Below are 12,500 nucleotides of genomic sequence, written 5' to 3'. Positions count from 1 at the left end.
TATTAATATTTAAATGTTGTGTATGTGTGGTTTGTGTGTATTTTTAATATATATATTTTAATATATATATAAAATTATATATATTAATATAGATAGTAGATAGATAGAAGATAGATAGAAAAATTGTAGATAGACACAACCACACAACCCCAAAATATATATAATAAAATAATAGATATATATATAATATTTTAATTATATTTATAATATTATTTTAATATATTATATATTTATAAAATGAAATATACAATGTATATTAACATATATATAAAATTATATTAATATCTTTTATATAGGCATTATAGTAACATGTATACTACATATATGTTTATATATACATACATAAAAATACCTATATATATGCATTATAAATAATATAAATAAATATATATATAATATATATATTATATTATATATGTATATGCACTATGCATATATATATTTATTAATATCTATTATCTATTATTTATATCTATAATATATTTTAATATATTATATATATGCACTTCAGCCGACTTCACCCTGCGGTAGTCGAGGTGACACGGTTGATGAGCGTATCATGGCTTTGAGATGAAGCATGTTTTTGGCTTCGTCTCTTTTTCGATACGCTCCACCGATGCATAAAACCGATGTGAAAAGGGTTCACCCCAAAAATCGCATCTGTGGAGAGTTTCCCCCCGGGAGGGACATTGCTTTGTCGGGCGACTTCAATGGGTATCCGGTGTGCCCGGGGGCTACGAGATGTCTGTGGGCCCCCATGGCTGGGGAGCTGACCCAGCAGGGAATAGCCTCCTTCTCCGGGGCTTTGCTAGGGCCCCGAAAATGAGGATCTCGGCTCCTGGGACCCGCGCTCCCAAATCGCATCGGGACTTTGGGCAGCGAACGGGTACAGTCCCAAGGAGATCGACCACATTTTTGTCAGCACCGAGGAGGATCCCCCAGAATGCAGGGTTTTACCCGGGTGCTGATTTTTGTGGGACGACAAGGGCTTTGGCTACCCGCGGCCCCTTCAAAATCCCCCTCCCCCCCAGTGGCCACCTAAGGTGTTTCACTTGGACAGAATAAGGGAGGAGGGGTGGCCGGGGTTCGCCCCGGCAGTCTCTGACCGATTTTCAGAAACCCGCAACCTGCGGATCCAGTTCTCTGGGGGTCCCTTCAAGCGCGTAACACCGGGAAAAGCTCTGGAGTCATTGGGGACGCCCCGGAAAGGGAGAAAACCATCTCCTGGAGACATAGAGGCCACTGAAGGGTGTCCAAGGGTCGGTGAAGGGAAACAAGTCTTGCGTCGTTCCCTGGTGCGTAGGCCGGACACGCAGAAGGGACAAGGAACAGTTTCAAAAAAAAAAAGGGGGGAAAGGATTTCTTGGTAAGCCTTTGCCCTTTCCTACCAAGCCCCGAGAAAATGAACCCTAAGCCCCCCTCACAGTGACTGCAGTCGTCAGCGGAAAGGCAGATCATCCAGAATGTTTGGGGTTCCCTGAACGTTGGGCTGAGTATTTTGAACAGTTGTACCCGGTGGGTCCCCCAACGTTAGCTTGGGTGAAGCGATTTCAGTGCCGTGCCGGACCCACCCATCAGCGAGGAACCCCTACCCTAACGAGGTTAGGGGGCGATTTTAAGTGAAGAGTGGGAAAGTGCAGGCATATGTGATATCCTGTGAACTGCTAAAGGTGGGGGGAACCTAGGTCGGGCCCGCTAAGTCTGTGCCATTTGGGAGTCTGGTACCATTCCCCTGACCCCTGGGGGCGGGTCATCCCATTGGAAGGGGGAAAAGGGGGTCGATGGGACGGAGCAACTACCGTGGATACAGTCAGCATACCAGGGAAAGGGTTTTCGCTCAATTCTTTGAAACGGGTCCGCAACCCCCCTACTGGGCACCCGAGACCGGAGCAGTTTTGGGGTTTACTCCCGGGAAGTCACAAAGACGTATACTAGGCTTCGAATAATTGTGGAACGCCGCGTGAGTTTGGTGTGGGTTTTCTTGAGCTACATCGACTCAAGAAGGCGTTTGACTCGGTGCACGGGAAACGCTAGGGAGACCGAGGCCAGGGGGAATTCCGACACAGATTATTGGCCTGATAGCAAGCTCTATATGGTACTGAAAGGATGTAAAAATGGGTGGGGGTATGTCAACTTCTTCCCCGTTAATTTAGGGGGGGGGCAAGGCTGTGTCCCTTTCACCCCCATTTTAACACTTTTAGGGCTGGATAAAGGGGAGGTATAGCCAAAGTCAGTGCGGAGCAACACTAGGCAATATTAAGCTGGACCTTTACTTTCCCACGATGTTGCCCTCCCATCTGAGCCCTTTGGGGCAATTTTGGCGGGGTCTTGAGCATTTGCAAAAGGGGAAGCCCCCAGGCTAGAGGTCTCCGGGCCCAAAACAAGATTAGGACTTTGGGGGGCCTGTTAGGGGAAAAACCCTCAGTCGATCCATGTTGCGGCGAGGACGTTGAAGTCACAGAAAATTTTACATACCTTGGGAGCGTATCCCAAACTCTGGTTGTCAGACCCGGAAGGTGACGGATTGGTTGGCAACAGGAGCCATGAACTCGACAACAAGAGTGTTTTGGGGATGTCGGTCCCCCTGCAGAAGGACCCAAACTCGTGTCTTCAAAGGCTTGTACTTCCCGTTTTGCTCTATGGGAAACGAAACCCGGGGCGTATCCCGTGCCTTGGAGTCTCGCCCCGAGCCTTTTTTAACAAGTCCCTTCACCCGGGTCATGGGGTACAGTTGGCAGGACCCCGTGTCCCAACCGCGGTTTTCACCCTGGACCCCCATGGGAACCCGTTTCTGCATATCGGGGTCGCCAAACCCGGTATATGGCCACCTAGCTGCCCTATGGGGACCCTGCTCACATTGTCTCCTGCGAGCAACCGGGGGGGAGACCCGTGGGACGTCCCAGGAGATTGGCTGGGCAGTGACGGACCCGTCGTGAGGAATAGAGATGGGCCGTGGCCTGCTGGAGACCGCCCCGAGGGGTCCTCGTGGCTGGGAAACGAAGGGGGATGCGGCAGCGCCCCCCTCGGGTTAGCCCTTGTTGATGAGATGATGATGATATATAATATATATATATATATTAATATATATATTATAAATTTAATTATGAATATTAATATAAATATATAATTTATAAATATAATTATATAATTAATATTATAATATACAAAGGCATTTTTTTAAATATATTAGTATAATAATTTAATATATAGTAAATTATATATCAAAGTCACTTTAAAATTTTTTTTTTAAAAATATAATATATATATTAAAAATATTTTTTAAAAAATTTTATGGAAATATATATATATATATATAATATATATATATATATCAAATATATTAATATATTATATAATTATATATATAATATATATATTAGTGTATGGTAGTATATATGTATATAAATTTTAAAACATATATTATTATAATGAACAAAAATATGTTAAATATACAAAAAAAAAAAATATTCGCAATTTTATATATATATAATATATATAATATTATAAATATAATATATATATATATATATAATTATAATATTTAATATATATATATATATATTATATATAATATATAATTTTATATATATATAATTGCATATACATATATTGGTTATATATATATATATATATATATTATATATATATAATATATATAAATATTATTATATATGTATATATATATATAATATATATTTTATTTTTAATTAATAAATAGGGATAAAAAAATGTTTTTTACTTTGTTATTATATTATTTTTTTATTATTAATATATTATTATTATTATTTTATTAATCATTATTATGGTAGTGTTTTGAGGTTTTTCAACTCCCCCCCCCCGACAACACCTATTTCCCCCCCCCCCCCCCTTTTGCCCCGATACTTCATCCCTCTGTACCTAGCACCTCTTCCTTCCCTCGCTTTTTCCCTTTTCTTACTTCCATGTAGTTTCTCCCTCTTTACTCGTTTTCCTGCTTGTTCACCTTTATGTTATCCCATACTATCCTGTCTCTATCCCATCCTAGCCTACCCCGTATCCCCCCGCATTTCCCTCGTACCCCTCTTATTCCACCCATCTTCTTGTTCCTTTTTTTTTTTTCTTGCTTCCTAACTTCTGCGGGGCTAATTTCCCCCTTTTCCCATTTCCTTTTTTCCTCCATTTGCCCTAAACCTCACTTTACATACACCCCTTATCCTCGTTCCTGCTCCCCATCCCTTACCCCCTTATCCTAACCCAAGTAAATCCTGGGCCCGGTAAATCCATAGGGCGAAAATGTCGAAGCACAAAAGGGGGGGGGACGGACCACTTCCCACCTTCTGCCAGCCTCATTTTTTTTCCCATTAATTTTTTATCTGTGTTTTTTTTTTTATGCTGGGCCTTTAAGTTTTACATAATATTTTATTTTTACGTTATTTTTACACCCCTTTTTTTTTGTACTTTTTTTTATAATACAAAAACTTTTTATTTGATCCTTTCCGGTTTATCCATATTCTTTTTTACGATGCCCCCTTCAACATGGTTGGGTGCGGATAACGGGGAAAATAATCCCCCACATCCCCCCCCGCCCCCCCCCCACCCCTTTGGCTGGCGAATATCTCTTTTTTTTTATCCCTCTTGAATTTTTAAATTCAGTTTTTAATTTTTTTCCCCCAATGGTCTATTTTTACTTTATTCATCCTTTTTTAATTCTCCCCTTTCTTTTTTACGGTTGGAGAGAAAGTCCCCCACTTTATTTTTATTATTTTTATTAATGAATCCCAACAGAAACGGTTTTTTAACGTTTTTTTTTTTTTTTTTTTTTTTTTGTTTTTTTTTTTTTTTGAAATAATTGGGTAATTTTCCTTAAAAATTACTTTGGTGCTAATTGTTTTTAAATTTCATTTTGATTTGTGGTTTTTTTAAAATCTTTTTGTTATATTTTTTTTTTTTTATTAAAAATTAATATTTTTCCCCCTTTTTATTATTTTAATATATTTGTTTTTTTGTGGCCTACGCTTTCCCCGTCCCCCCACGGGAGTTACTGTAACCCCCCCCCCGGGTTTTTTTTGCTTGAATTAAAAATAAGGGGCTCGCTCTGGGACCTCCTAGGTCCCACTCCAAGGTTTTTTTTGTGTTTTTCGAACAAAGAAAAACCCCAAATCCCCCTGGCCCACCGATCCGTGGTGGGGCGAACAGTTCCCGTTATCCCCCCCCAGGGAAAGTCTCCGGCCAAAAAAACCGAACGTCACTGTCGTAAGAATGTTTTTTTAACAAACCCCCCAGAGTCAACGCAATCCGTAAAAGGTCCCGTTTGCTTCTGGCGACCTGATGAATTCACCAGAAGCTCCTAACTCGTGGGAAATTGTTTGGGGATGTTTTAACACATCCGTCCCCCACCCTATAAATTGGGTTGGGAAACCTGGAGAGCTTTTTATTTCCCAGTTGAACCAGTTGGGCTGAAAAAATGCTACATATTTTACCCACCACAAAAACACACCAAATGGCCCACACACGAAACAGAGATGCCAAGCCAGAATGGTGGGGGGAGAAACCTTTGGACACTTTCTTTTTTGCTACATGCCCACACAGACCCATTCAACATTGGTTTGGCAAAACTGGCGAGGGGGTGGGCAAAAAATTGTCCCCCCCCCAAACCGTCCCCCCCCCCCAGTGGGGTTCTTTGCCCCAAACGGGGGGGGGGGGGCAAAAAGAAATTTTATTTAAGAAACACAAAGACCAAAACCAAAAAACAAAAAAACAACCCAACCCCTACGCCTTTCAAACACTCCGACCCCCTTAACAACATCTAACACCCCACCACAAAAACCGACCCCAACACGATTCCCCCTGGGGAAACACACCTGGCCCTTCCCTACCACCGTCAATTTTTCCCCAAAAAACCAACGGCCCCTTTGTCATACCCTACCAACAACCCCAAATACAGACCATAAACTAACACGTAGCTTAAAATAGCTGCCAAAAATACAACGCCAAAGAATTCACATACCAGAATTCACCCAGCATTTGTGATCCCCGAGGAAATTCTTCGCAAGACGAGAAACCTGTCACATAACCTGGTTAAAATCCACGACAAAACAAACAAAACACAAACCCGAGGCTAAGAGGTGGCGGAAACCCCCACCACCTCCACACAGCCCCTCTACCTCTCATGCACAACGGTACTTCCAACCCAACCACAAACCACAACGCAAAAACCAAGATGAAAACTTTGGAAACAAGAAAAAACTACAAAATAACACAAAACGAACTTCACAAAAACGCAAACCTCCCCTCACCCACTTCACCACTTTTAACATGCCAACCAAAAAAAAAAAAAAAAAAAGACAAAAAATGACCCTCCTGCTCACCGGAAGAACCCCGGACCCTCCCACTCCTCGCGTCCCCCTCATGAACAAAACAATCATCCCGGGACTCAGCCCCAGGCCCGGGGTAGAAGCCCACTCCCCACTCGGAACCCCTCAGTCCTTGAATGGTTTTCAAAGAGGGGGGCTAACCGGCCGCTGCCCCTGTTTCCCCCCCCCTAGGGACGGGTTAGCTTCCGTCCCCTCCCCGTTTCCCCATGGGGAAGAACCCTTTAGGAGAAACCGAGCTGATTCACCCCCGTTGAATTTCGGGCCCCTCCCTCTCCCGGCAAGTCCCTCACCGGAACCCCCGAAAGAAAGACCCAGTTCTGGAGCTCTGTTCCCCCCTCCGAATCTCCCGGGTACGGGTGAGCAGCAAACCGCCCACGAAAAAATAGGGTCCACCCGTCATCCTCCGTCCTGCGCGAAGTGGCATGGCTGAAGATTCCGTTTTTTTTGTTTCCAAAGTGAATGTTCAAGATCAATTTTTATAACGTAAAGAAAACAAACGTTAAATTTTTCACGACTTCCCTAAGACCCGAGGAAAGTCCCTGAACGTCGTTTTTTTCTTTTAAAGTCCCCAAACACTCTTTATCACTAATTCCTATGCTATTTCAAACACTGGTTCGGCTACACGGGTCAAAGAACCAATCCACGAAACGGCCCTGGTTTGTAAGGGTCCTGCCCAAAATTTTCTCGTAAAATCCACCTTCATTTTCGAAAAAATCATTCTCCGCCCCTCCCATTCCATTCCATCCTGAATGTTCAAATTGGCCTTTATCAAGCTTCTTCCACCCAGCAGGGCCCCCCTTAATGATTGTGCAACCTGACCCCTATATCAGAAATCCCCCAGTCCCCAAATTTTTGCCTATTCCACGATTTTCAATAAATTATTTAAATTATAAATAATCTCCAGTTCCCTTCTTTGGCCCGGGGGAAATTGTGGTTAACGCAAGACACACACATCATGTTAAAACCACACAATACAAACAACGGCACACGGGCCAGTACAGCTTTCTTGTCTATTTTTCACGGGGAAACACAGAAAAGACCTTCCCCCACTACATCCGGGCACCCCGACTTTCTACAACCTCCAATTTCCACAAAATCGAGAAGGGAAGGTGCCCGCCCCCTGATCTCGTTTTTTCCGGAGGAACAGAGCCCGGGGCCACTCCCCCCCTACCACGCAAAAAACAACCTTACAAACCCTGGGCCCGCAACTTTCCGGGTTTTTTTCTGAACCACATACCCCGTCATCATAAAACTTTTCAATGACCACCCTAATACTTAAACAAAAAAGAAAACAACATCCTTTTCCACGAAACCAAAAAAGGCAGACCCTGTGGGGAAATGACTTAAAATTCTTAACCCTGCCAGTCCAAAAACAATTTTAACCCTCAACCCCTTGGAAAGAGAAACAATTTCTCCGGAAATAGATTAGGCATTGGCATCATCACCCTTTGTTTTTTCGCTTGGATTATCAGCAGCCAAAATGCGCGCGCGCCCATAACCGGCGAAGAGCGGGCTAATAAGAAAATCCGCAAATCATTCCATCCAAGGCGAGAGACACCCCAAAGGTTGTCCCCACCCCCCCCTCCCCCCACTGGGACCTGCTACAGGAAATCGTTTTTTCCTCAAAATTTTTAAAAATCACTTACATCCTGAGTACGGGGTGGGGAACCTCACTAGCCTCCAGAATCCACATCAAATAATAGTTTTTTGACAATGGACCACAAAATTCCCATTTTGGCAACATTTAATTTAAACAAACAGAATCTATGAAGATGTTTTTCCCCGCCCTACTTCCCACGGGGATTTTGGCAAAATCCAAATTAGAACAATTTTTTAAAAAGGTAGTTAAACTTCCCCCCCCCTTCAACGTCACCTCCTCAAGGACAACATCAAATTTCAGATCCCGTGTGAAGGTTTTTCAAATTTTTTTCAATGACCATTGGGCAAAACTGTTTTCCCTAATCCTCCATGAAAACCCACCCTCCACCTTTTTTTAATTGGATCACTTTTTCAATCCATCCCAACCCCACGCTGGGAGGCCCCAGAACCCCACAAGGAATAAGAAACAGAACCAGAGACAAAGATTATCCACCTGGAATAATCGGGACGACCATGCCGACACTCCCGTGGGGGGGCCCCCCCCAATCTCCGCCTCTGGCGGAGGTTATGAAAAAATATAATGGGGGGAGGGTTTTTTCCCTCGAAAAGGCCTCCCCGGGGCCCTCCCCTCTCAAGATCGGACGTGACGCCACTTCCTGTCATCCTACCCCTTGAACACGTGTGTTACCGGAAGCTTATGACCGCACAACTAATAACCCTTCCCTTTGCCCTCTGGCCCCTACTAATCCCCTCCACCTTTTCCATTCAAAAACTGCTTTAAGTGGGCCCACCCTTAAATCCCTAAGGCCCAAACAAAGAACCCTAACTGAAAAAACCCCCCCCAAGAAATTTAACCGCCCAATTGGTTTTTACTAGAGAACCATTAAGGCAAAATTTTTTGAGCAAAATTTAACATCCCGACTAAGGCGGTATCTCGACAACCATGAACCTACTCCCCCTCTTCCAAAAAACAATTTCGGCTTTTTCCGCCCTCATCAACCGGTTTTCCGAAACAAATGAAAACGCCACTGAACAATATTTGGGAACTAACTACTGTCCCCTTAACAACACAAGAACCGGAGACCTAAACCAACGGTTTCCCTTCGTACCAAAGGACGCTGGGGTGGGGAGCGGGAAGCCCCTTTCCGACACCCCCGGTCCCTTGGCATGCCTGGCCTGAAAAAGTATAAACTGTGGGGGCAACGAAAAAATTTGTTAAGTTTTTCCCTTGTGCACCCAAGAACTGCCTTTTGCCAGGTTTCTTGGATGGAACCTCGTAAAATTAAAGAAGCTAAAATTTTAAAGGCCCCCAAAATTTTTTCAGACCACCATTCAAAATGCACGCAGGTTTGTACCTCAAGGCAGCATAAAATCAGGCCCCAACACTAATACATTAATTTATACACAACGACCCCCTCCCCTCGACCCCCACATATCCCGATTCCATTGACGCTTTCCCCTTTTACAGCCGAACCGACTTTCAAAAAACCCACCTTAGCTTAAGCACATGGAATTTCGCGATTCGCCTTGGTGGGGGGTGTGTCCCGACGAATTCACAACGACCCGAGCTTTGGGCACCGTCCCCACACCCCACCCACCCCCCCCCCCCACCCCCCCCCCTCGAGGTGGGAGCAACAAAATTGGCCTTTATCCCAAAACTAAATGCGGACACAAAAACCACAAGGTCTCGTTTTTTAAACCCTAGAACAACAAAACCCTCCTTATGATCCAATCAATCTAAACTAAACTCTTTGTCGACAGACCTACAAAGCACCTCTGTCAAATAACACGCCTCCCTTGCAAACCACCTTTTCAAATTATACACGCTCTTTGCACCGGTGGGCTCGGTGTAACCCCTTCGATTACAATGTTTAGAATTTTTCCATTACCATAACCAGTAAAAAAAAAAAAGCCACATTTTGCCCCTACTCAAGACCTTTTACAATCCCGCTTTTTAATCGATTTTAAGATTTGTGCGGGGGCCCCCCTGCGGCAACGAAAACCTGTGCACCTTGGTTTCCAAAAGCCAGTTTATACACCCTCTTCTCACATACGCCCCACTCACACTTACACTCGCAGCACACACAAACAGAAGAAAACTGCAAGTCATCCAGAATAAAGCTCTCCGTGGATCTACACTATAGGCTGGGACGAGTTTTTACGTCATCAAACTTCACAAGAGAGCTTCTGTGCTCCCTCTGAACCTCGTGTGGCGCGCGGGGGTTTGTAAACAAACTCGACAAACTTCGTCTTTGGCTGCCCGACGGGATAGACAAGAACAATGTCTTTCTCCAGGGAAGGAGAAGCGGCCTTGGCCGCGATTTCTTTGCGCTAGATTGGGGGCGAAGAACAGGAGCCAGTTTTTTGAGCTCGGCAGCAACATCTTAACCACTGTGAACTTTCTTAATCTTCTTTCCTGCCTTTCACCCTCCCTACCCCCCTTTGGGTTTCGTTTGTTTTAAATGTAGCTTGCTTGAGAGATTTGCGAAGTTCTGGCTTCGCTCGAGCCTTTCACTTATGGCCCGGTAAGGATAAGGATAAGTCTGATATGCGAAGCTTAGCTCGCCGGGGCTATGCCATGAGTGGAGCCCGGCCTGTGTCGAAAAATGCCGACTCGCCTCACGTGTGTCAGCTGGTGCTGACTCGGCTGAACCTAGTCCTTACCCACTGTAGTGCCCAGCCACAGCAGTAACCTCCAGGCGACAATTACAACTTCTCGCGCCTGGGCGGGGCGCGAACTGCCGACCCCTCGGATGAGAGGCCGACACGTTACCAATGTACTATCCCGGAGGCTGAGCCGTGGTGCTGCTGCTGCTTGAGATTTGCGAAGTTCTGGCTTCGCCCGGGCCTTTCACTTATGGCCCGGCCTGTGTCAGCTTTTTATGGCTGTCTCATTTGTTGGTCTGATACTCGGTGCTTACCTTGGCGGTGGGTTGCCAGCAGGCGCTCCTGTAGCCGTGGTGTAAGCATCTCGCATAATCTCTTTACCAGCACGACGGCTGTGTTCTGCAGGCTTTGTCTTAGGAATTGCGTGTGCACGCAATTCTCTAAGTAATGTACAAGTGTGGCGTTCGGCTCGCCGCAATGCATGCAAACACCTCTCTTCACGTTCTATGGTTTGTATGATCTGCCATGCACAGTGGTAACATAGGCGCATTCTGTGCAGAATGACTTCGATACCTCTGTTTTTTTTTCAGAGAGTGCCAGTGGTTCATAGCCTGTGGCATCTGAGTACCAGCTGGCCGAGGGGGAATATCTCGTTTCCTCTCTGTGAAGCTGCAGGAGGAAGGAGTTGGCCGTCACCGTACACTTCCTCCTAAGTAATTTTCGGCTCAGATGTATTATCATGGGATTGGGGGCATACCCCTGCCGATTTCGGCTAATCTGTCAGCAAGCTCATTGCCTCTGATCCTTATGTGGCTGGGAACCCAGTTTATAATAATTCTTCTACCCTGTGCAAGAATCCTCTGTGCCAGTGTGAGGATGGTAGTCAGAAGGTAGATGTTGTCAGTGGGTTTGCAAGAATTAACGTAAATACTGGAATACTGGAATGACAGGGAACAGCGAATTTTTGATTGAATGAAAATCATTGGACCGTGTATATTATTTAGCTTATACACTTTTCTTTGCAGATAAGTTCGAATACTTAGAAGTATTCGAAACTTATCTGCAAAAAAAAGTATGTATAAGTATAAGTAAAAGTTATTGCAGAAGTTATTGCTTTCAACAAGGCATAACCCTAGAGTGATTTTAATCTGAAATCCATTTGCTTTGTTGTGTCAATAGTACGTTCCAATGAAGCAAAATGGATATGTATGCTAATTAGCAAATTAAGTGTATAAAGATTACATTTAGATTAAGTTGGTTTAGGGTAGGTTAAATTTCGCTTAGGTTGGGTAGGTTAGGCTAAGATGGGTTAGGTGGGTTAGGTTAATTAGTTTCGGCTAGGTTATGTTTATTACATTAGGTTAGGTTAGGATTTTTGTTTATTAGTTTAGTTTAGGCTATGTTATACCATGTTTATTAGATTTGTTTAGGTTAGGTTAGGTCAAGTTAGGTTGGGTTCGGTTAGATGATATTTATTAGTAAAATTGGGTTTCCTCAGGAAAGGTTAGATTTAGTTATGTTTATATTTTAGGTTAGGTAGATTAATAAAGCTGGAATTACTTGGAGAAATAACTGCTGATACAGTTTCTTCTCTTTCACTATTTATTTCAATTACAATATATATGCTTATATATCTTGTATATATCCCCGGAGAAATCTATACTTCTGTGGGGGAATTGTAATTTTATTATATTATGAATATTAAATACGAATGCATATATATATATATAAAATAATATATATAAAATATATATATATAATATATATATATATATATATATATATATACAATATATATATATATATCAATATATATATGTGTGTGTGTGTGTGTGTGTGTGTGTGTGTGTGTGTGTGTGTGCGTGTTGTGTGTGTGTGTGGTGTGGTGTGTGTGTGTGTGTGTGTATATATAATATATATATATATATATATATATATATA

The sequence above is a fragment of the Penaeus monodon genome, unplaced genomic scaffold (genome assembly GCF_015228065.2).
Source record: "Penaeus monodon isolate SGIC_2016 unplaced genomic scaffold, NSTDA_Pmon_1 PmonScaffold_3718, whole genome shotgun sequence".
NCBI classification, from domain to species: Eukaryota; Metazoa; Arthropoda; class Malacostraca; order Decapoda; family Penaeidae; genus Penaeus; species Penaeus monodon.
This window is presented reverse-complemented; position numbering follows the sequence as displayed.